The 24827-nt window shown below is 33.1% G+C and overlaps 1 long non-coding RNA gene across 1 annotated transcript; it reads left to right on the forward strand.

The window, feature by feature from the left end:
• The first annotated feature begins 17469 nt into the window (after positions 1 to 17469).
• Positions 17470 to 19669, forward strand: LOC143184585 (uncharacterized). Its single transcript, XR_013002784.1, has 4 exons — positions 17470 to 18326; positions 18516 to 18661; positions 18888 to 18980; positions 19158 to 19669. It is a non-coding gene; the product is annotated as an uncharacterized LOC143184585 (long non-coding RNA).
• Positions 19670 to 24827: the final 5158 nt, after the last annotated feature.

Genomic DNA, 24827 nt, shown 5'->3' on the forward strand with positions numbered 1-24827 from the left:
CAAAATTAAAGTCACAAACTTTTTCACAATGGTACGTGTTTAAATAAACACACCGAAATCTGCAATAAAATCTGAGGTTCATTTTTGCCAAAAAATTGATAAACTCAGCCAAAATTATAGGTGATATTAAAATCTAAATTCCTTTAATAACATTTTAAGGAATAAAAAATTATGGATTAGTCACTTCAGTTTTCTGACTTTTATTCGTTGCTCGAAAAACTGCATCAGCGAAAAGTTGTGATAGCGAATCACTAAACCTCGAGACTGTTTATCTCGGTCGGTTTACGCGGTGCAACGACAAAATTCCATTTATCTTTCCTTTCGTTTTGGCCCCGCGATTCCCTCCGTGGATTGTTCCAAAGTTTTCGGGTTCCCTATCAGTCATACGCGTCCGTCGAGGAGCCAGTTCGATCAAAACTCCACGCGATAAATAAACCTTCAGTTTCTCGTTCCATGCCTCGCTGTCCGTCAATTTCTCGATTCAACGTATCGCCGACACGCGGACAAATAAATTTTCTCCTCGTTTTCTCGAGAATTCATTCTTTTCAACGAGACAGCGGAACAGGTCGATCCTACGAACTGACTGTTCTCTAAATCTTCACGATATGACGACTTTATGTATTCCTGTTTTTATTATTTGCGATAGTACGAGCGCTCGAATCTAGGAATATTTGTAGATTTGTCGACTGGAGTGATTGAGAATTTGGGAATTTAAACATTTGGATACCTGACGATATAATTTGAGAATTCGGTACTGCAGAACTTTAAAACCTTGAAAATTTGTAAATTTGATTATTTGAAAATTAGAAAAAATTGGATATTTAATGACCTTATTTGATAACAACAAAATGTAGAAACTTCAGAATTGTGTTACTAGAGCATTTGAAGATTTGTATTTTTGATGACCTAAAGACTGTAGAATCTGAAAATTCTTACATTTAACAGTTAGAAATTTTAAATATTTGAAGATTTTAGAATACAAATATTTGAGAATTTGAATATTTAAAAATTAGAAACACTAAATATTTGGATGCTTGAAGGTATGAAGAATTAGGAATTTGAAATGCAGAGAATTTCAATGATCAAAAGTTAAAAATTTAAATAATTGAGAAGCAGATTTTAAAAATTTGAAAATTTTTAAACTTGAATCCTGGAAAATTTAAAAATGAGTAATTACTAATTAATAAACATTTCTAATCAAAATCTTCTAAAATGAATTCCCAAACATCGATTGAAATCAAATAAACTGATACCACAAAAAAAGTATGAAGAGTAGTTTTACTTGTACCAACAGTCTATGCTAACACACAGGTATCAATATCACGATTTCAAATCGAGACCTATTTGAAACGTGTAAATCGCTCCATTGAATGACGTATTTTCCATTGATTCGGAAATTTTTCAAGGGGAAAAGCGGGTTTGGGATCGGTTAATGGAACTTTCAACGACACGCAACTATATCGACAGTGTCAATCGACACTGGCAATCCCCGTGGCACTGTTAAATACGCTTGATTTACTCGGACTAAAAAAGAGTTCCAGACTGATGGGAACGGTTCATGATTGTGTCGGTGCTTCGATTCCGTTCTTAACAACGGAAGTGAATCCATGCGTCGATTCTTTCGCACGGAAATTAATTTCAACATACGAATTTTCATTTTTCTTATTCATTTTCGTTTTTGGTAGTAACAGACATTCGAAGGTTGAAAATTTTTAAATTTGAAAGTTTAAGAATTTAAAAAGTTGTACTCGCATTTACTGAGTTCTAGACGACAAGTATATGTTAACCCTAAAGATGTGAAACAATCAAACTCATCTTTAATTACATATGATGATACGTAATATCAAATTTTTGCAACGATTGATAAAATAAATTGCTTTATGCACAAACGAGAACACTTTAGGATCTAATAAGCCAGCTTTTAGAAACATAACTTTAGAGTTCATTCTAATTTGATGTTTCTAGAATATATTTTTAATCATAGTATGAGGGATCACTGAAGTTATATTCGATAACTTTAGAAAGTTTAGAAATTAACAAATTTGAACATTTACGTACTTGAGTTGTAAATATCTTAAAATTTGAATATTTCAGCAGGGAATCCAATGTGAAAGTCTGAAGTTTTGAGCATTCGAAAATTTCAGAATTTGAAAATGTGGCTATTCTTAAAAAAAAGTGGAAATTTAAAAATCTGAAAGTCTAACGATTTAAGAATTCGAAAATTAGAAACCTACCAAAGTAATGTCAGGATGATTCTAATCATTTCAACCATAGAAGTAAGTAATAAAAAAAGAAATAGTTTCGCTAACCAATTTTAAAAAGGCTCATATAGCAGCTTTCGAGACCAACGACCCATACTACCACAGTCTCGTTTGTATCGACTACGATAAAAGTGACCAAATTTTCCGGATCTTGCACTCCGATATTAATTTTGTTACAATAAAATTGTAACGCTTCGAAAACAAATACGTCACCGTGTATTTATTCGGAAGCAAAAAAAAAGGATGCAGCGAAAAACAGCGTTGACCCAATTAATGTTGGAAATTCCAGACGGAGAATGCGGGCTGTATCCAGATGAACGTACCACGGCACAAACAAACCCATTATTTTAGAATAATGTAAAATCTTATTTTTCCCCGGTAACGAAAGTCGTTATAAAGAGAAATAGGTCGAGGGTTGGAATCCACGCTTTCGGTTCCTCTTCAGACGTAAAAGAGAACCCTGCTTGAGCAAATTTGATTTTAAGTAAAAATGAGAAATAATATTTTGTAATAATGAATCATTTTAACTATTTTATTATCTTCATTTTAGAAATAATGCAGAAAAAGTAACTTCGTTCCATGTTAAAATCAAAGTTAAGTCATTTTCGAACAGTTTTTTTTTTCTTTTTGAGTTAGTCATGTTTAAGTAAAACGACGGATAATATCGCCATAAGAGAATGTGATGAATATTTGTATATTTGAATATAAGAATATTTAAATATTTAAAACTTTATTTCAGTAGAGGAAAATTAGATTATTTAAATGGACATTTGAAGATTTAAAAATTGGAATATTTGAAAGTTTTGATGTTGAAAATATGAAAGTTTAAAAATTTCACACTTTTAACATGAATGTCTGATGATAAAAAAAGTACATGTTGAATATTTTTGACTACTGTACAGACCTGGATAGTTTCGCCAAATACGACGTTTGACACTTCGGGATGAATCTTGTAAGAGTAAATATTAGATGTGTAAAATGATATCATTCTTTAGCGAAACACACGACTCAAAGAACATAATTATATACATGTAAATATTTGCTTAAAATGAGAAGCACATAATTTCCCAGAAACAAACGTATCATACTTCTCCCATTGCTCAGTTACAGAACACCATCTGATTGTGCATATTTGAAAGCTTATTTTACTCTAAGAAGATCACTCTTTTTACAGTACGTCGGTCAAATCCAGATACTTCCCCCAAATCATTCGATTTTCAAAGATTTTCCTTTATAGTCACCGCAAATGGCTCATAAAATTCCATGAAAGTGATTCTGCAAGAAAGTCCTTCCGCGGAAAATGTATTCGGGTGGTCATAAATAATTTCATTAAAAAAACATTCGATTGAAGTCGAAAGCATCTGCGTAATCAGACGACCGGGTTATAAATTCTTGAAAGGGATGGAAGAAGTCGGATGCCAATTCCGAGCACCTCGCGCGAAAGAATCATTTTAAAACGACCTGAGGAGGGGGATGAAGCTCGGATTCTTTTCCACCTCGTGTAACAGTTAGATGACGTAAGCAATCGGGTATCGCATCAGATCGGCTGGAAAATTTCCTTTCACCTCTATGAAATCAGCTGAATTAATTAATTTTTCCAACTCAGACTCTCGATTTATGTGACCTTTGACTATTTTAATTTAAAGATCGAAAATCTTCCAGATATGTATTAAATTAAATTAAATTAAATTAAATTTCTGTTAGCGGTATAAGTGCTATCAACACCCATTAGACAGTTTCCAGTTAAACTGATCACCCTGTATTAGAAGCGTTGAGAATCTTAAAAGCCTGAAGAATCTTAAATAGGTCTTCAATATTTAGAATATCTGAAAAATTTCGAAGACTTCCGTGGTTTTGTCAATTTGAAAAATATCAATAATCTCAAAGATCTTGAAAAGCTTGGGGAGAGGAGAGTGAATTTGGATTCTTTTTTCCTTTGTGTAAAAATTAGTAATGTAAACAATCGGGGATTCACCTCATGAAGATCGGATCGAAAATTTTATTTTCCCTTAAAAAACCGTCTGAATTGATTAACTAATCTTCTCACCTGCAACTCCCAATATTCCTTCAACAATTTTTTTTTGAAAATTCAAAGTAAATTAGTGAAATAGTTGTTTCATTCTTGAACGAAATGTAAGAGAAAATGTAATTGATGATATAATAAGCAGTACAAGGGTTGAAAATATGAATACAACTTGTTCACTTATTATTCGTCTATTTGTGAAGTACGGAACTTTTTTTTCGACAGCCTATACAGATGATGAGTTATGTTTAAATACAGAGTTTTAAGAGTTGAAATAAATATATAAGAAGGCTTTGAAGATTTGAAAATTTCTCAACAAATTTTAATCTTATACTTCCAAACTTTCGATTATTCAAATATTTCAAAATTCAAAATGAAAATATTTGGGAAATTGAAGATTTGTATTTTAAATATTCGAAAATCTACAAAGGTTGCATCAATAAGTTACCAAAAATGCGAGTCCACAAGTTGAGAGATCAAAAAGATTTCAAAATAAAGACTATAACAAAAATTTGTAAAGTTCATATATACAAATTAACAACAATAGACTCATCAAAGCAGCACTTAGCAAAAACTTAAACTTATTGTTAGCAAAAAGTAGCATCTTACATTGTAGCAAATTGGTCACGAATTGTCAAGTAGAGAAATTTTACAAAGTAAATGGGATCAACAACAACTTACTCTAATTCCTGTAGAGGACAGATCGGATTGATCGAAAGGTTGGCGCCTAACGGAGACCTCGGTTGACTCTTACGCGGGCGCACCTGCGACTTGCCTGCTGCCATATTTTATGGCGAAGTCATTTCCATCGGCCGCGAGAAAGTTGGAGGCTCACGTCCCGGGACGCCCGCGGCGAACATAACCGACTCCTTTTGCAATAACTTTTAAAGGAACCCAGAATTAATATATTTTTTCAGAGTGCATGTCAGGATAGCTGGCCGGGTGCCGCGGTCGGGTATTGAACGCATAAATTACGCGGCTCGAGCCAAAGTGCTGCGATTGAAGTGCTTTCTTGCCCCTGTACTCCTTCACTCTGTTTCAAGCGAGCGTTCACGCTTTTCGTCTCTTTTTCCATGGTCTTTCCTCGGACCACGCTTGGAAAAATTTCATTTCAAATAAAAGTAAAATAAAAGATTATGTTATTTGATAATCAAATAATGACAAAACTTGAAGAACTATTTGCGTATACCATTAAAGTAGCGTATCAGATCTTTCTGTAAATAGTATCACTGAAAAGTGTTTTATTTTTAAAAATATTTATATTTAAAATGATCTATGTACATCAGTCAATCAGTGATACATAGACGATTATTCTCCCCGACAATTTTTCATTTTTTAGACCATTTCGTTTATTAACCGTAACAGTGACATATCTCGTTGTGGTTCTTCGGAAAATAGAAAATGTTGGTATTGAGTTCACTAATTTCCTTTTTCATATAAGGATTCACAAATGGTAAAATTGGAAGTTGTCGCGGTTGCAGCAAATGAGTGATTTTGCCAAACCCCTTTCAAAAACTTACTATGAGTTAAAATATGAAATCAGAAGTGATATTATAGTATGACCTAATGTATTAAATTGTTTCAAAATTATATCTAGTCAAGTAGGTTGATATATTATTAAAATAACCATTTTTTAAATATTTTATTTATTATAAATAACCCTCAAGCCTGTTCTGAACCACGGAAAATCAATTTCCATCGCCCCCTGCACATCTACCACCGAGTCCAAACTCCGTGGATGGAATTAGTTGGTAGTTGTGATTTAGTTTTGGTTCGAATAACTCCTTTCCCTCTTTCTCCCTTTCCTGTATTTCCTCATCCTGTCTCTTTGGGCAAGCCTCTCTGTCCTTTCTGTCTCTCTGTTGCTTCAATGTCGTCTAGTAATCTCTCCGATGTTCCCTCTGGGGAATTTTGATTTTCGTCACGCCGATGGGTTTCCAGTTCGACTCGATTCCACGGGAGCTTGATGAGTTAGATGCTATTGTAATTCCTTCATGGAAAATCGAGCTGTTCTTCGGCTTTAATGCGTGCAAATGTGGGGTTTTCTTATGTTGATTTTGAATTTCGCGCCTCTGTTTGACTGGGTTTGATAATCATAATAGTAACGTTGTATTACTATAGCTTAAATATTTAAGCTATAATATAATTTAATAAATTTAAGCTATAAGCTAAACATTTAAGCAATGTAAATATTTAACTTTGAAGTGGGTATATTTTACTTATACTTACGTCGGAAAATAACGTTGCATACTATGCAATGCATAGTACCTATTTGTAAAGAATTAATGTCTAATATATGTATACCTATTTTGATAGTTTAGTTTTCATATATCGTATTGTGGTCTTTCTCGAATTTCTTGAAGTACTGTTTTAATTTCGTATTTCTCTTTTCCTCTATTTAATAATTATAATGGAAATATCACATAATTAGAATTTAAAAATTTTTAATTTCCTTTTATTCACAACTTTATAAAAAAAATAATGTTACACAATGTTCGTAAAGAACCAATATCTAACATTGTCTTCAATAATTACTTTTACGTAATAACTTTTCAATCAGTTTCTGATAAATACGACTGCATACACGTTTTGACGCCTAAATATTTGCGGCTATAACATGAAATGACACAAATCACACTTTCCAAAAATTTAGCTGAATCAAGAACTCTTTCCTTAAAAAACCAGATTAAATTAAGATTTAAGTTCATAATACGGAATTAAAATTATAAACCTTGAATGTGAGTGTGTATCTTAAAAACAAAAATTTATGTGACTTGTGTCGTTTGCCTTATAGCTACAAGTATATGTCAACGTAAATATAAGGGAGGCCAATTTCAAGTAACTTTGAAGAGAAAAAATCATTTAGTTCATCGAAAGTAGCACATCGACGATAGAAAATTATCTAATAAAATTTCTTTGCCATTATTCCAATTATGCACATTAGACCGGAAGTGAGATCGCCGCGTCTCGAAGCTCTTTCTCTGCGAAATGACAGAAAATGGACGAATCGAATAAACGGATCGCGGGTTGAAAGAGACGGCTTTGAAGTGCTTCGGTCACTGGGAGTGCCAATTCTGATAGAAGTGGCGGAAATTGCGTCACGGTGGCTAACGTTCTTCATGGTTTCTGCATATTACCTACCTTCTGCTTCTACTATCATTCGCCGTTTTTTCTCCCATTTCACTTAGACCAACTAATTTTGATTCACTCTGACTAATTTCAAACGTGAATAATAATTTCGTTTTTCAACGTTTTTAGTGATAACAAGAAGATATACTTTTATAGCTGCAGCAAAAATAATTAAAACTTGTGACTGTAGTTGCGCTCAGAAATTATAGTTCACCCTTTGTGGGGGCAGTTTAAGGGTTGATAAAGTTCGCATACTGCTTTACCGATATCAAATCCACAATCTCGGCCATTAATGACGTATTAGTTCTTACGTGAACAGTTTGAAAGTTTTATCACGCCGTAAAATTGTCACTTCGTCGCACGTTAACGAGTCTCAAAGCGGAAAGGGCTTTTTAAAAGGGAGCGCAATCCAGATTTTAATGGCCACAATGTCTCTGTTGTTTTCAGTTCCTTCTGTCATTAGTTTCCCGAGTTTTCCCGTGCCGAATTGGCGGCATGCCAAAAGTGCCAGCAACAAAAAATAAGGCAATATTTCCAAGAAATAGCGAAAATCTAATAAGCAGATACGAGCTTATAACGAGTTACTTCCCTCCGTTTCATTCGCCAGAATTTGAAATTTCGGAATCGATTTATATCCTATATTTGACACTATATTCTAATAAAAAGTACCGGCAATAAAAAGTGAAGCAATAATTCCAAGTTATAGCAAAAATCTATGGAGGCAGCGCCGAGCTTATATCAAGTTACTTCCATCAATTCCAATCCTCAGCAGTTTCAAAAAAATGAAAAATCGATAGAAAAAATTATTTTACCATAATTTGCAATGTCGGAATCGATCTATAGTGTATAGCCGATATTATACTATATTTAAAAGTATCAACAAGAAAGAATGAGGCACTGATTTCAAGGAATAGCAAAAATCTAGAAGACAGCATCAGTCGATCTTATATTGAGTTACTTCTCTGAGTGGGAATTCTTAGCAGTTTCGAAAAATTGATAATTGTTACAGAAAATTAGCTCATCAGAATTTACGATTTTGGAATTGATAGCCGTACGATTTTATAGTCATCGGGGATGGAGCAGGATCATTCGAACGAATCGAGATTGAGGCGACTGCGACAAATCGGGGCGTCAGCTCGCTGGAGTGGCGTCACTTTGACCGATCTCCCGGGGACGTGATTTATGAATGGTTCGTGCGCGTGCAACTACGCACGCAGAACTCACGCCGGCGAAATCGCATTATCGCGAATTTCGAGCGTGGAATGCGTAATGAAACGCGACGTTGCAAGCACAGATTCGTTTCGTTCAGTTTGCTCCGGGCGAAAATGGGTGCTTTCGGTAGAAAGCTGTGAGCAAACAACGATGAGAGCTATGTACTACGGCCTTCTAGACTGAGTCACTGTCAATGGTAATGGTAGAAGTAGATTGAAAATAAATTAGTGGCAATATCGGGGTAGAGTATGGTTCAGAGATTTATTTGGTGCTGTTGGGTTTGGAATTTGGAGGCAATTTGTAGCATATTGGAGAAGTTGAAAAGTGTAGATTTAGATACTAATTTTGAGAGTCTGAGGATTTTCGTCATAGACGGAATTGTTGAAATTTTTAAGATTTTCAAGATTCTCAGTTTCCAAGATTTTTAATATTTCCCACTTTTTTTAGACTTTTGAAGCTTTGAATAAGATTCTTTGGAGAATTTTAGAATAAAGGTTTTAAAGATCAGCAGAGTTTTTGAAATTTTCAAAATTCGCAAGGTGTTTTACACTTTTAGGTTTTTTATAGTTTTCTATATTTTAAAAATTTCGGAACTATCCGAGATTTTGGAGGCTTTAGAGATTCTTTCTCCAAGAAGGTTTCCAATATTCTGAAGATTTAGATTTAGAGGATTAACATTTTCAAAACTGTCGAGATTTTCTAAGTTCTCGAGATGTTCAAAACTTTCGAAATTTTCAAGTTCTGAAGACCTTCAGTATAGCCCCAATATCTTTGAGATCATGACACTTTTCGAGATTGACATGATTCTCAAGCTACTTATTCTTTGAAGGTGTTGAAAATTAAAAAGAAAAGGGTTTTTGATACACATTTAGTGATTACTACCTCCACGATTAATCCTAATGCTACAGAGACAGGTTACCACCGCAGTGCTGAGACTTCACGAAATTCAAGAGGAGCTTTTCTTCCGACAGCTCCTCACACTCAGCAATTTCCCAGGCGGTCGCGTTAGAAAAGCAATTGTAATCCGTTATCTCTAGAGAGAAGGGCCGAGGAATATGGAGAGGCAGAGTTGCGACTCAAAGGAGTCATAAAAGAAACATTCGTTCGGTTTGCCAAATATCCTTAAGCTGCTTAAAAACCCTTCCTTGTACCGGGCAAACGATTCCTTTCTCGCGTCGAAGGGAACAGGCTGAAAACCCTTGAAAAATTGTTCCATTTAGACCTCGGTGGATTCTCCATCTTCCGGAGCTAAAATAACGATGATAATTAGCGAAAAGAGCCATCGACTTACTATTCCCCTTTATATACTTTTTTTCATCCCCTCTTTTGCTCTCTGTCCTTCCTGCGTGTCACGTTTTTCCGCGGTTCCCTTTCATCAGGATCCACAGAGAGCAAACTCCCTGTCTTAGCTAAAGATTGCCTCGAGTCTCTACCACTATAGTGCGCGAGTAAAAGCTATTTTCAACAACGAACTCGTAACCCGATACACATCGAGTCGACACGCTTCTCCGTGTTCCTATAACCAGAACAGTTCCTTCAACCCTAGAATGAATTTTAGGGTATTTTTCATATTAGATTCGAGGGCGAGGTAATTACAGCCGCCCTGATCTCAATTTTGTAGACTTCTAATATGCAAATTATTAATTTCTTTCATTTTTGAGTTGTCAAACTTTCGAATTTGTAAATTGCAGAAGCATTGAATTGATTTTCAATTCGTCTAGCGAATCGTAAGAAATTTTCCTCGAACTCCAACTTCATTAGATTCGAATGCGGTATTAATAATTCTTTACTTGTAGCATCTGTTCTACATGAGCAAGTGACTGACTCTCAAACAAAATTCTACGGTGTAATGTACCTATAGTACTCGAGTCTAGTATGGTTTATGAAGTACATGAGTTATTTAGGGGATGAAAATGGGAACTAAAACGGGGTCTAAGCACCTGTTCTGCACGTGTAGATACTACGGCAAGTGACTAACTCTTAAACGAAATTCTACGTTCTCACGTGTAACTTACCTAAAACGCTCTAATTTAGTAGAAGAAATAAGGAAATTTTCTGTATGTGTGGCTTTGGTGCAAAAAAGAGACACAGAAGTTTGTAGGGAGAGAGTGAGTGGACGAGAGTGGGGAGAGAGGGTGGAAGGGGCGATGTCGACTTTCTTTTGCAAAGAGTTGTCTCCGTTGTGGCGTCAGCGCGACGTCCGAAAATAGGGGCTGTACTAGGGCGTAAGCCTGGACTGGCTCGTTCTCGCACGGCTCACCGGACCGCGAATGCATCGTCTTCAGCCGCCAGTAATTTTAGATCTGGAGGAGACGTCGCGACGCTGAAGGATTTTCCCTCCTGTTCTCTCCGTCGAGAAGCATTCGAGTCGCTTTTCATTAACCGTTTCGACTGGTCGGTGCAATGCTCGCCTTGTTTTGAACCCTGGCAGTGCATTATGGCAATACTTTTTCACTTGGACAGGGGGAGTGTAATGATTTTTTTTTTTATTACTGATTTCTCGTATGAGGAGTAGAAAAAGTAAACTTTTTGTTCGATTGAAAGCCATAAAAGTTCAATTATGGGATTGTTTTTGTATCTGAAGTTTCTTGTATGTTTCTTATTATAGGTTGTAACTAACAGTGTACCACATGTGGTCAGTCGGGCGTGTCATGTAACATTTTTAATGAGATACTTCTGAGGTCAAGGTGGAAATGTTAGTTACGGTTATCAATGAGTACTCTTTTTTAATATATTTGGTTTAACTGGTTTCTATAGTAATTTAATATTTAATTTTACATTTTAATATGTATAAATATAATATTGCATTGGGCTACTGTAAATATCAGATTTCAGACGATTTATGTATTGTAATTACATTACGCATATTCATTTTCTCACAATTTTCTGATTTTCATTTTTCGCACAAAATTTTCGATTTAAGTTCGAGTAAAAAATTAATAATATATGAATATTTAAGCGTTTAATTAACCATTGGAGTTGCAGTTTAATGTTTTTTTTACAATGCATACGAAAAAAGACAAAAATAATTGGTAAAATAAGTTTTTCTGCAAAATCTTGGTAAAACCATACTCGAAAAATATATTTTTAAATCGTGTTTGGATACTTATACTTAAAAATCAATAACAAAATCATTTTGATCCTCCCTTACTTTATGAAAAATGTTTTTTTTCTTCTTAATATATTTTACCTTAAATTATTTTTCTGATTTGTCCTCAAAATAATGGTACACTGTTTAGATATTTGTCCAATTCTATTTTTTCATGAATTGAAATATTTATATGTATTTCATATGTATAATAAAATAAAATTAAAAAAGACCAGTTGCAGTATCGTTATTTTATTGTTTGATTTATTCAAAAGCGTTCTCCAATCAATTGATATGTACTATTTATTTAAAGAAAGAAAGAATGTTTATAGTTATACGTTTTCCATTTAAAAAAAAGTTAATTGAAATAATGTTCAATTTTGTTAAAAGATTTCTGGTCTAAAGTATTAACACAGCTATGGTTGATGCACCAATTACTGTAACCAACTAATTCTATTGAACTTTCCCAACGAACTGATCGATGACGCAAGTTGTACAATTGCACAGACCCGTGTTGTTGTCAGTCTCTTTTATTTGTGACGATTTATGCAGTGTACGTTTGCTGTTCATAAGAATACTTCAGACTGTCATTTGTATGTAAGTAACAGGTAAAAATATTACCTATAACTATATTTGAACAAATGTTTTTACATACTTACATAGATTAAAATGATTAATATATATTAATTATATGTAAAAAGATAACTGATTATGGATTGAAATATTGATAAGAATGATAGCAGCAGAAATTGATTAATTATTTATTAATAACATATGTAGTATTTTATTTTGGAATACTGACGGTCGAAGTAGTAGAAACTAGTTATTAGTGTAAATAATATTAGTAGATTATATTATTAGAAAGTTATTTAGTACTAATTTAATATTAATAATTTTTCGTAATTATAAATTTTCCTTCGATTTTAATAATTTTCACAATTTCCTATCTCTTTCATTATTAATATTCTTGATTTGATATTTTCAATTCAGTATTTTATCTGCACTTCACTGAATTAATACGTGTACATAATCTTCTATTCATTTTTAATTTTTAACTAAATTTGTACAGGTGATCAATAATAGAATAATATTTATTTACAATCACTGCAATTAATTTACGTAATACGTAATCTTCAATAGAAATCAAGGTTGTCCCACAATGTACTACCTGCATGTACATATTGAATATTCCTGCAATTAAATATCGAATAAATACAGAACGACAATTAAAATATTCAGATGAGTTCGGACAAGAATAGCAACATTTGCTTGCAATTAATTTTTATTTAAATTAAATTGTAATGGTTGCTTGCGATTAATAAGGAAATATAATCTTTTATACCAATTTATTTATTCGTTCTATCGACGAATAATCTTTAAGTAAATATTTGAATTGTTTTTCTGATTTAATTTAAGACACTTCTTTATTTTCATAAAATAACAGATGTTTAAAGCCTGACATCAGAAGATTCCGCCACGATCGAATAAAACTACAACTAATTGGCGCTATAACAATACATTGTAGAAACTTTGGCCGTTTGCCAGAGCCGTTATTGCTGCAAATAACGTTCTATAAATAATACGACAAGCGATCTCGGTAGCTAGCTCGCGAGCAATTCAATTGCGAGGCTTATTTAACGCTTCCACCGATTGGAATTGTAATTATACCGATCGAGATAATTGTAGCTGAAATCCACTTCTCATTAAGTCACTATGTGTCGCAAAAATTGATTAAAATTTTTCGAATAAAAATATCAAACAATAAACAAAGAAAGCAGCAAAGTGTCGAGTGTATCTTCTGACGAATCAGAGAATTTCTAGTTCTAGAATCTTGTTTATTAGTATCTTCTGAATTTTGCGAAGTGTCAACAGTATACGACGTAAGGTGTAGAAACAGTTTGCTTATCTTTATGAATAATCTACGCGTGAAATTATTTAATAATATTATTTTTATAATATTTTATAATTACAATATTTAGGGAATTGTGATAGGCATTTAGACACAGAAGCTTTGAATGAAGTTCGTAGATCAAGATCAAAGGTAAACTATTTCAAGGTTTGGCAAGGAACGGTTTTAAAGCATTCGAACAATCAAGCAACATTTAATTAAGGAAGCAAAGGTATCTTTATTTACTTATCAGCAATTTAATTCATTAAGCGTGACTTCTGAGCGGCCGTTGTTCAGATTTCACTATATGGAGGTATTATTTTAAATATAGTAATGCTTTAGTTATTTAAATATTGATTTGGCAGTGTTTTAATATATAGTTAAACACTGACTACTGAAATATTCAACTTTGTAAGCAAATTTAGAAGCTACAATTATATCTGAATTCAAAAAATATGTAGAAAAATAAAGCATTTAAATAATTTTTTGTTAGTTTCAATCGATACAAAAACTTAAAAAACTCATGGAAAAGTAAAAAACGACATAATTTCTATAAGCACCTACTGTCTCCCCGTATGCTTGAAACGATTAAAAACCAAGGAAAAAAGTTGTATAAAAATGGCCACTAGCTTGGGGTTTTACATGTTTCATTAAATTTCCGTGGCATGGGCCGTAAAGTCACAGTTTAATGGAGTTTAATGAAATTAATTTAGTTATTTCGAAGAATTACATTGCGCAGCTTGTTTACAGGACAAGAGACTTCCCTTTAACCTGAAAAATGTCCTATATAAAAGGCATTAAGGATTAATGAGATCGTTTGATACTTTTACCATGACAAGAACCGTTGGCAATTTATGCACCGACTCGTTCTTCATTTTTCACTGTTTACGTGAATCTGGAACCATTTTGACCTTCGACGAGGAACGATTATCGTATTCTCTCGTTAGAAGTTCGTCATTAATTTCCTGTGGCTTGAAATTGAATTGATCATTGAAGAACAATACAAGTCCAAAATTAGCTATTTTCAAATAATCTCAAAACTATTTCTGGACGCCAGAGTTAAAGTGTATTAACTCACAATACAAGTAGACTTAATACTTAATACACTCTTTGTCAGGAGTCCAGATACGTAAAATGCATAAAGCTACATGTTGGGATCAAATTTTTCAAAATGTGGTTTTTTGACTTGTACTGTTATTTGACTGTTATTCAACTTACCGATTCAATTATTTAGAAAAAGTGGACTATCATAAACGTGAGTTAAACAAGGGACTGTATAACCCCCTATAAACTCGATTATCAATTGTGAGTCTATATCGAGGAAGCAGTGTACATACTATAACGATAGTGGAAATTCCAAACCTTTTCTATCAAACATTGATCTTGTTGATTTCTTTTGTATATTGAGGTAAACTTGTACTATTTATTTTTTACAGTTTTTATTTTTTTACATATTATTTTCATTATTTTACATGTTATTCTTAAAATTCTTATTCATAATTATTTCTCTAAACTTATTTAATTACGTAACACATTTCTATTGCAAATTTTAATTATACTTACATTGACTTACCCATTCATATCGGGCGATTTCAAGTATGAATTTGCAGATGAGACGATAAGCATAGAATGCAACAGTGGCAGTTGGCCAAATGTCTATCTTAAAATATCATTATGTATAAGTAATACATGATACGGGCAACGGAAATGTGATTTCATTTTAATCAATGCAATTTGCAATCTTCGGTGCGGTCGGATTAATAAAATTTTATTACTGATAGAATTGAGAAATAATAGACTGAAGATTGTATTGCAATTTTGTTTCAAGACGAATTTGCATTGTTCTATTTACTCGATATCACTTATTTAATACAAAAAATGTTTATGTGAAAGTAGTAATAATAATGGTTGTTCAAGTTTGGCATCTTGAGTATTGTGGCATTGGTACGTGTTAAGTTATCAATTTGAATCGTTGCGCAAAACACTAGCATATAACGAGTGTATGTAATAGTTATTTTAAATGTCCAGGCTATTTAATATACCAGTTTTAAATTTTAGTTCAATTTAAAATTTTATTTATATATAGTGTTATTAAGTTGTATGGAGTGTTTTAAACAAATTTGTCTGATAGTTTTTAAGATATAAATTATTGAGAATTTGGAGTTAATACGACTTTTTTTGTTTTGCTGATGTGATTCTGATGTCTCTAGTGTTATTAGAGATTTAAAAAACGACAAATTATTATAAATATAGGTGTTTTTATTGGGCGAGACTAGAATAAATCAAAACTATTATAAATTAACTAAGTGGCACTTTCCTAATTTCTACTTTCTGATAAAAACTTTTTATTTTAATGCATAAAAAAATATATTGACACGATGATAATATTTCCAATTCTTCTGACATTGAAAAAATACTACTTTTATATAAAAAATTAAACTACAGATTATTGTTAAAATCACATAAAGAAATCTTTTCTGATTGGGATGAAAATTATTAAATTTATTTTTGGAAAATTCAGAGCGACGTGTGTTTCAAATGTAAAAATAGTATCCTATCTTATTTTATATTTTTATACGTATTTCACAAGATTAGCTGTGGTTCATTCTGACTTTGCCAAAAAGTATAAAATTAAAGTTATACTCTTTGATGTTGCACTTGGAATAGAACTTCACGATTTGTTTTCAACTGTAAGGGAGATTATCGTAGATGAAGGTTTGACTATTTTTTAATGTACATTATTTTTGAGAACTGTAATTGTTCATTAATTGAATACTTATATATTTGAACAATTAGCGTGAACCGTAGTAAATATTGAGTAGAGAAATGCATTAATTATATTTGTTTATTACATACAGTTTGAAACTCACGAATGAAATAAGTTCTGATACCGAAAATTTAATCGCTTTCTGTAATATTCTACTACTTTCTTATTAACAAATATTTTATCTTTAAAAAAACCTGCTTGATTTTTTTAAATGCATATGAACGAACACAGAAATTTGAAAAAGCTGTTCCTCACAGTTCCTGTGAAATTCCAAAATGGTATTCTTTTTAACAAACTAAATCAAACGATTCTTAAATAATAATTTTGTCTTTAAAATATTCATAATGTAACTTCTGTGTCAATTATAGATCATATTTAAGTAATATTATTTTAAAGTATAGTTTAATGATATTATTTTTGATAAAACAATTTCATATATCAAAAAAGGCGATGAGCCGTAACGTATTTCTGTTAAAAAGAATTCATAGATTTCATAGAATTACGGAGTATCAAACACCAGAAATATAATAAATTCTCATAGAATCGTCTTTCCTCATTCACATGATAATGATCAACACGAAGAAAAGGCTCCTCCTCACCACCCCCATAGAAACCTCCGCTGGCTTCTCTAAAACCATCAATTCTTCAGGAGTCTGGCGAGCAAAGGGTTGAACTCTACCGAATCTGCTCATATTCTTCATTTAACGAGTGTCTTGAGGGGGCGAAGAGGCTCCCTCCGTCTTTGTACGGCCACAGAAAAGACGAAAGCTTCAGGGCAGGGGTAGAAGACGCCCGAGGGGGGGAGACAGAGCCTGGGTAAGTTATCACTCGATTCTGGACCAGGAATAGTCGCCATGTGGTGGCAGCCGTGGGACTGACTATTTTCGGGTAAAGACAAATTTGGCGCGATGCGCCACGAAGCAGCAAGCCTCGTGGCAGTCTCAAGTGTAAGCTTACATATGCTGGGGGGTGTCGGCCATGACGTGCAGAGGCCAATGGGATCCGTACGGCCATTTTTAGAGGGCTCGTTGAAGCAAGCCTGCTCAAAGCTTTGGTAGCATTCAGTCTGAGGCAGGCAGCCGGTCAAGAGGATTCGTTAGAACCTCCTCGCGAGCTTTCATCGTCAACGTCAACCTCTCCAAGGACTCTGATTAAAGGTCCAACATGGAGGACCGCCTGAAAGCCGGCAGGAAGTGGCCCAGCCAGGTACACCTAGTGAAACCTAGGTAGTGAAACACCTAGACGTTTTCAGAAAGCTCAGGACATTTTATGAGACTCCAGTGGAAGAGATTCTTCCGCGAGACTCCTCAGTGGATTACATAATCGACTTGAACACGAAGCAGGTATCCAGATCCAAGTTCAAGTCCTTGGAAAGTGAGGCTCGACTGAAGACTAAAGTCTTCCTGAGGCGACTGTTCCGTGCTTCCTTACTTCCCATAGTGAACCTGACGTATGGAATGTAAAGAAGTATGGAGCTGCGCCCAGGTGCATCGCAAGGCCTGGGACCCAATCTTCGGGAGTACCATCTTCTTTTTCAACAGCTGATCAAGCTCAGAGGCGACTCGGAAGATTCTCAAGGCTGTACACGAAGCTTCAAAGCTGCATCCAAGAAGAAAAGTGCACAGTAAGGTTCAGGATCGCCAGTTCACGACCATTTTAGTTATTCCTGTCGTGGATTTGGTTGGTCTCTGGGATCATGGGCTGAGGGCCAGAAATAGACCTACTTCCACGTATCTGTGGCATGGACGTCTTTCCATGTGGCCTCTCCTCGTTCTCGCTTCGTGACCATGTGGCCGCCAGCTTTATTTAAATTGGCGAAATACCGTTCGAAGCGTTCCCAGGCCTCCCGCTGAGGACTACAGGCTTTCCTCTTGCGTGCAGCCACACTATGGCTGTAGTGGAAGGAGAGAAAAGTGCTCCTTGTATACACGTTGTTAGCTCTTTTTCTCGAAGCGCACGTGAGTACCGTCTACACTCATCACGATGATGGTCATTAATGATGATTAACCTTCTGCATTGAAATAGATTTACGGATTACACTTTTACACTTACGAACTTTCAAGCAACCTTAATATAGCTACAATTTTAAGTAACACAACAAGTGTAGTATTGAATATCAAAATATTCTTCGTTTTAACGTGTCTTAGGCGAGTCAAATACTTCTACCCATTTACTCGACTGATGGTTAAAAGGTATTTCTACCTTTTCTTCAAGATTCTGCGGATTTTCGACCGCTAAACGGATCAGGAATTTACAATGGACGACTGTCTGAGATGTATGAATAATATACAAGGTAATTAGCAGTTTTCTGTTTAAATTTGGTCAGTGTGATACATAGATAAAAATTAAATTAAAAAGGCATATAACAAATAGTTCATTAATACTACAATAAAAAGTTGTAACACAAATATAAAACGTGATATAAGTCTGAGATCAATATGTCTACTATTAAATTTACTGCATATATAATTTGATTGATATCGAGTAGATATTTTTGTATCATAGACTTTTTCTTTTAGGGTATCCCATAAATGAAAATCTATAGCTGTAAAGTCAGGCAACCTAGGGGTGTTAAAAAGATCTCTACAGGACGGAACTTTATCTAAGAACAGGTACTTTATTTCGAAAAAAATTTACAATACCTTAAATTCATTATTTAAGTATGCATAGATAATAAAATCGGTGATTTAGCCTACCCTTATAATTTAACGCGCGTCACCATAGACCATGCGCCATATGTAATGCACGGGGACAGCGAACGTATAAAATCTTAGCTAAATTTGTTACAGCTGAAACAGTGCTTGGATTGGGAGAGAGGGAGGAGCTGGAAGGAGATTCACGAGACAAAAATAGGACGATCGCCAGCAAATTTCCATAAGCGAGTTCTCCGGTTACAAAATCTATTTCCGGTTCTAGCCAGAGTTACGGCCAATTAGAATCGCCTGCGGAACAGAGATCGAAGGATCGCCAAGGAAGACGATTGTCAGAGATTTATGCGATTTGTTCGAAAACGGAAGATCCTCTGTGAGCATGTAGGAAGTGATGTTAGTGGGGATCAGTGATGTAATCGGTTTTGCCTTTCGTTTGTAACGTAATATTAGAACTATTAAATCGGTCAAAGTGACGGATATGACTGTTCCTTTTTCCATATCTTGCTCTTTGAAAACGTTATTTTTTCTCAGTTAACGTTAAGTAAAATTAAAGAAGTATTAATAGACGTTCTTTTTGTAAATTGTGTACTTTTTCTGAAACTTATAATTTTGGTATATTATGATTAAAAGTAAATATACATTAAACTCGATAGTTCTAGCGTTGAAATCCGTCATTTCAGGGATCGTTCGTATTTGACTGCTTTAAAAATAGATTTTGATCCTTTCTTCGTAAAATAAAGGTTTTGGGAATATGCCCTTGAAGTATTACATAGGAGTCCTTTAGATTAATGAAATTCTGGAATTTTTTTACTGAGTTTTCGCTTTGAAAATGAATGTTTATGGATTCAGGAAAGATTTTCAATTCTGTTATATGTATTTTTTAGTAGGTTTTCTCTCGTATTTTTTTACACATATATCTTACGTAAAATAGGTCAGAAATATGTTACTTTAAAAGAATCTTTTAACAAATTTATGACTGTGGTTTCTTCAAAGCACTTATTGGTCTTAAAATGTTTAGAAACTAATTTATGATTTAACCCTCAGTTAACATAATGTCAGTATTATAAAATAATATAGTACAATAGAATCGCTGCTATTTCATAACACAAATATTATTTCCAGAAATGTGCTTATAGAAAATTAATAATGTTTCAATTTATCATTCACGGATATTTTATAATAGGTTAGAGTTACTTTGATTAAAATTTTGAAAGCATAGATATTTTACTAAACTATGTGAAATTAGATATATCTAAATTTTCGGTTTCTATTTTAACCTAGCTTGTGTAAATAAATTGTAATTTTTATTAAATTTAATTTAATGACAGGTACAATAACGTGCGTGTAGTTTTACGTACAATCAAATGGAACAATAACAACACAAATTCTATTAAAATAAATATTCCGAAGCTAGGGACATTAATCTAGGGACACAGTAACTTTTGTGTAATTAAATAAGTGCTATGTATTCAGACGAAAAATGAATTTATAGTGTTAGGTTTATGAATTAGAAATAATAATATCTGTGGTTCCACATATTAATTCTTGTAAGTCAACAATTTTTAAGAATAGAAAATTTTATCAATTTGTGAATGCTCAGATTATTGAGATTCTCTTTGTACTACAAAATTAAGATAAATCTACTTGACTTGTTATCAATAGCAGTTTTAGGATTCTCTTTTGTAAAATATTTTTACTTGTTTACATTTATAATTTCTTTATGTGATTTATGTAATATCTATTTGTAATGTAGAAGTTTTTCTTTGGAGCAAGAGGAGTTCATGAGTAAAGCCTTTGTCTTTCTTTATAATAAAGTCTGTGAAGGTGTTAGAAAAATCCCCAAGATAAACCCATTATAAAACTAAGAATATATTTACATTATTTTGATAAGGCTGATAAACTATTCATTCTAATATTTTTCTGACTCTATTGAATTCAATGAATTCTATATTCTACTATTTACAATAAAAAATATTTTGTATCTGGTACTATTAGGACTGGAATTTTCATATTAGATTAATGAAGCATATTCATGAAGAAAAGATGATTTTATCACTGAGGTTGATTTTTGATACGTGTTCCACTATTTTAATTTGTATCCCTCAACAACCCTTTGCATTATTGTGACATTTTGTACTTACATTTTTTAAAAGGATAGACGAAAAACCATTCTCTGGTTAATCTCATTAATTTAGGGAACGTGAATCACATCGAGTGATCCGATATCCTAAAAAAACGTTCGAATTTTCCCACGATTTGTCCTGTACGAAAATATGCAAATCTGTAAAATAAAATGCAAAGAGGATTTTGAACGTCACAGTAGATTAAACAGTGGATATCTCTAGGGTGATGAGGAATCTGCTTCTTTGCATGCAAAGAGTGAGCGAATCTACGAGATTATTTCGAGGTTCATAACATGAAATTACGAAGGAAAGGGCTTTAACTATTCCACGGTGAAAATTTATTTTCATTTTATCTCGTCGGGGGATTTATTTTTGAGGGTGAAATTAAATTATAAATACCTCAAAAATTTCGGAAGCTACTCAACCTTTCTCCTCATGACATCTCCTAAGAGGCAGAATAACAATTTCAATTTCATTTTTTAATGAAAACGGTAGAGTGTTAATTAACATTTATTAATAAAAATTTGTATTCTTGTGTTTAAGGATCGTCTCATTTTTTTAATACAAGATTAGCATTTTACTTAGCAAATACCCAATGTTGACATTTTTCTGACGAACTGTTTCAAGCAAGAACAATAATTTTGGGAGCAAATGTGATTACATTCTAAATATTGTCTGACTCTAAATTTAATAATTACTTTAACTTAATAATCTTTTACATCAAATTATTTATTTTACTTGAGTGAATTCATCCCAATAAAACGTTATTCCAATATAATTTATTTAAACTAAACACTAAATGAAGTTACTTTCCTTCTGTTATTCGTAAAATAAAAATATTAAAATACTTATTTAAGATAATTCACTCTTTCAAATACTTATTTGTTATCTGTTTTAGTTCACATAAAATGTGTCCAGACCTGTTTCAAGGTAATCTAATATGGTACATCAGTTATATGCAAATTAAGGACAAATAAAATTGTTACTACCTGTTGTCGATTTGCTTCTTTTTGTACAGTGTATTCAATGTTGAATAAATTTGCATTTTTTAATTTACTATTTTCAATTAGTTACATCTTAAAAAAGAATGGTTGTTTTTAAGTTTTTTTCAGGTGGCGGAGAACCTTTTTTTCAGGACAAACAGCATGCATAAAAATATTAATATATGTGCTTCAATTTGTCTGCGCCGAATATTTGAGTCGTCAAACAGTAAAGTATTATGGTAGTATTGTTCCGCGGATTAGAATACAGTAGTGTATTTGACTCGAAAAGACAGACAAAATTATTTTAAGATTTTATTAGACTTAAAAACCCAGACCATAACTTCGCTAACATTTGTCTAAAACTAATTAAAAAAAAACTACTTTAAGTCTTCTACTTTTCGACGTTTAAACCGATTTTATTAAAGTCTATTTATTAAAGTCAAAGGATAAAATCCAGTTTGAAAGAGAAATGTTATTTTAAAACGGAAGTACTTTGTACTCTAAAAGAAATAAAGTTATTTGACTCATTGTTCTGCACTCCAATACAGTTTCGTCTCTTTTTGACTTTTCCTTTGTGTCGTTAATAAGCATTATAGGCAGTTGATGCGACATTAAATTTCAATAAACAAAAAGGTATGTTACGGATTATATTAATGAATATCAAATCATTCATAAACTAAATTTTTATCATATATAAAAATATTTGTTATTCAATTATTTCCCTTAAAAATACAAGCTTAAAATAAATCTAAAAACAGGAAATTTATGATTAATATCAAATATAATAAAATATCTTCGTCGTCATGTTAAAAATTATTAGAGCCCTCAAGTTATTATTGGTAAATATTCGTATGATAAGAAGTTTTATATTCAAAGATTCAAGACCTTGTTATGAAAATTTCATGTCCCGGCCATGTAATTTTGTTACCTCAAGCAAGAAACATTTAATGAAACCTCCAGTTTTATCATACCCGCTGTTGTATGCAGTTCACTCGAGAGTCGTAACGTGGCGTTGATAACAGAGCGATAATAAAGTACGTACAAAATTATTCTGCACTTTCGAATAACACTTTAGTGCTTACGAAGATTTTATTTTATATATCTATTTACATGTACGTATACTATAAATCTTTCAGCTTTTAATCGCCACTTGAAACAAAGTGAACAACAAATATTTGCGATTAACTGTACGTTTCGTTAATTTATGGCACTATGAAATACAAGTGAAATTGAAGTAGAAATATTAATCTGTAATTGTAGACATGTGTTTTATGAAACGTACGAGAAGTGCAAAATTAATTATTTTTCTCTATATTGAAATAAAAAATAAACATAATTAACTTTAATTTAAATCAATCGTTATGAAGATATAATTATAGTACTTCTGTACCATGGAAAAAAATTACAGACCGAGTAAATGAAGTATTTATAGGGTATTAATTAAGACGTAACTCTCTGAAACCGGCTTATGTTAAAGTGACAGTATTTATATGTCAGTAATTATGGGTTAAAATGAAAAGAAAAATTGAATACAAAATTCTTGAGTCTTTAAGAAATAATAACAATAATTAATAAGTAATGATTTGTATTATTCAATTACTAGATCATTATTATTAATGGATATGAAATGTCTGCCTCTTTTTAGCAATAAGTGTTTAAATCTTTAATCAAAAGAGAGTGAAATTAATTACTTACTAATTAACTTGCTTTGTTGGCTAGATGAAGTTTAACGATAATAGTAATTCACAAATGGTGCTTCAATTAAACAATGAACGAAATTTATTAAGGCAGATGTTCTGTGAACAAGTTTCGATGCAATACTGTTATAAGTACGTACACTATAATACTATCATGTTTAAAATTAACTATTAATAAAATTCCTTCCCTGTTTAAGTGAACTCTAGTCATAATAATAATTTGACAGTAATTGTTCAATGAAGCATTGAGCAAAGTCGAGCACCGAGGCTCGAATAATAAAAAAAAAGTCGGACAAATAACTGCAGCCGTAGTGTCAAGTTGGGATAAAAATGAAGGAAAGGGTCGAAGGGGATAGGGTGGAATAAAACTACGCTAAACACTCGATTTATGGGGTTGAGACAGCAGTGCCGGTATGAGCGTTCACCCTAATAAATAACTGACAGTCTAGGGGGCAGGGAGGGCGGGGGGTGGAAGGGTCGCGAGTGGATGTGATCCCAGCTATGCGCGGAAGCCTCGGGTATTCATGATGCAGCCACCGCCGGATTTGCATTGCTGTCATTGTCGCGATTTGAATCGGTCGCTCGCTTGCTCGCGCGGACTGTCGCGGTTTGCTCCTATTGTTACAAACAATTCCACGGTGCTGCGAGATTAAGGGTTGCGTTTTGCTGCGCGAGCTCTGATTTTTGGATAAATAACGTTGCTTGGAGAGTTTCTGTAATGGAATTGAATTGGAGCCCTCTGATATAGGCTTTGGGACTCGAGGATGAGTTTATAGCGAGGAATAAATTTCAGAGGTCGATCTGAATTTATCAAACATTATAGTGACAGGTGACAGGGAACCAAACGTCTATCGCTCTGGGTGATGAATGGTGTATCGAGATTATATCGAGGGACTACATATCCTTATGCTCGTCTGTCATTTTTAATTGCCTCATTAGGGTTTGGAAGAGATTTTTGTTGATTTTTTGAGCTGGCTAGTCGATTACTTTGCGAGAAGAGCTTCG

This window comes from Calliopsis andreniformis, chromosome 10, assembly GCF_051401765.1.
Source record: "Calliopsis andreniformis isolate RMS-2024a chromosome 10, iyCalAndr_principal, whole genome shotgun sequence".
Lineage (NCBI taxonomy): Eukaryota > Metazoa > Arthropoda > Insecta > Hymenoptera > Andrenidae > Calliopsis > Calliopsis andreniformis.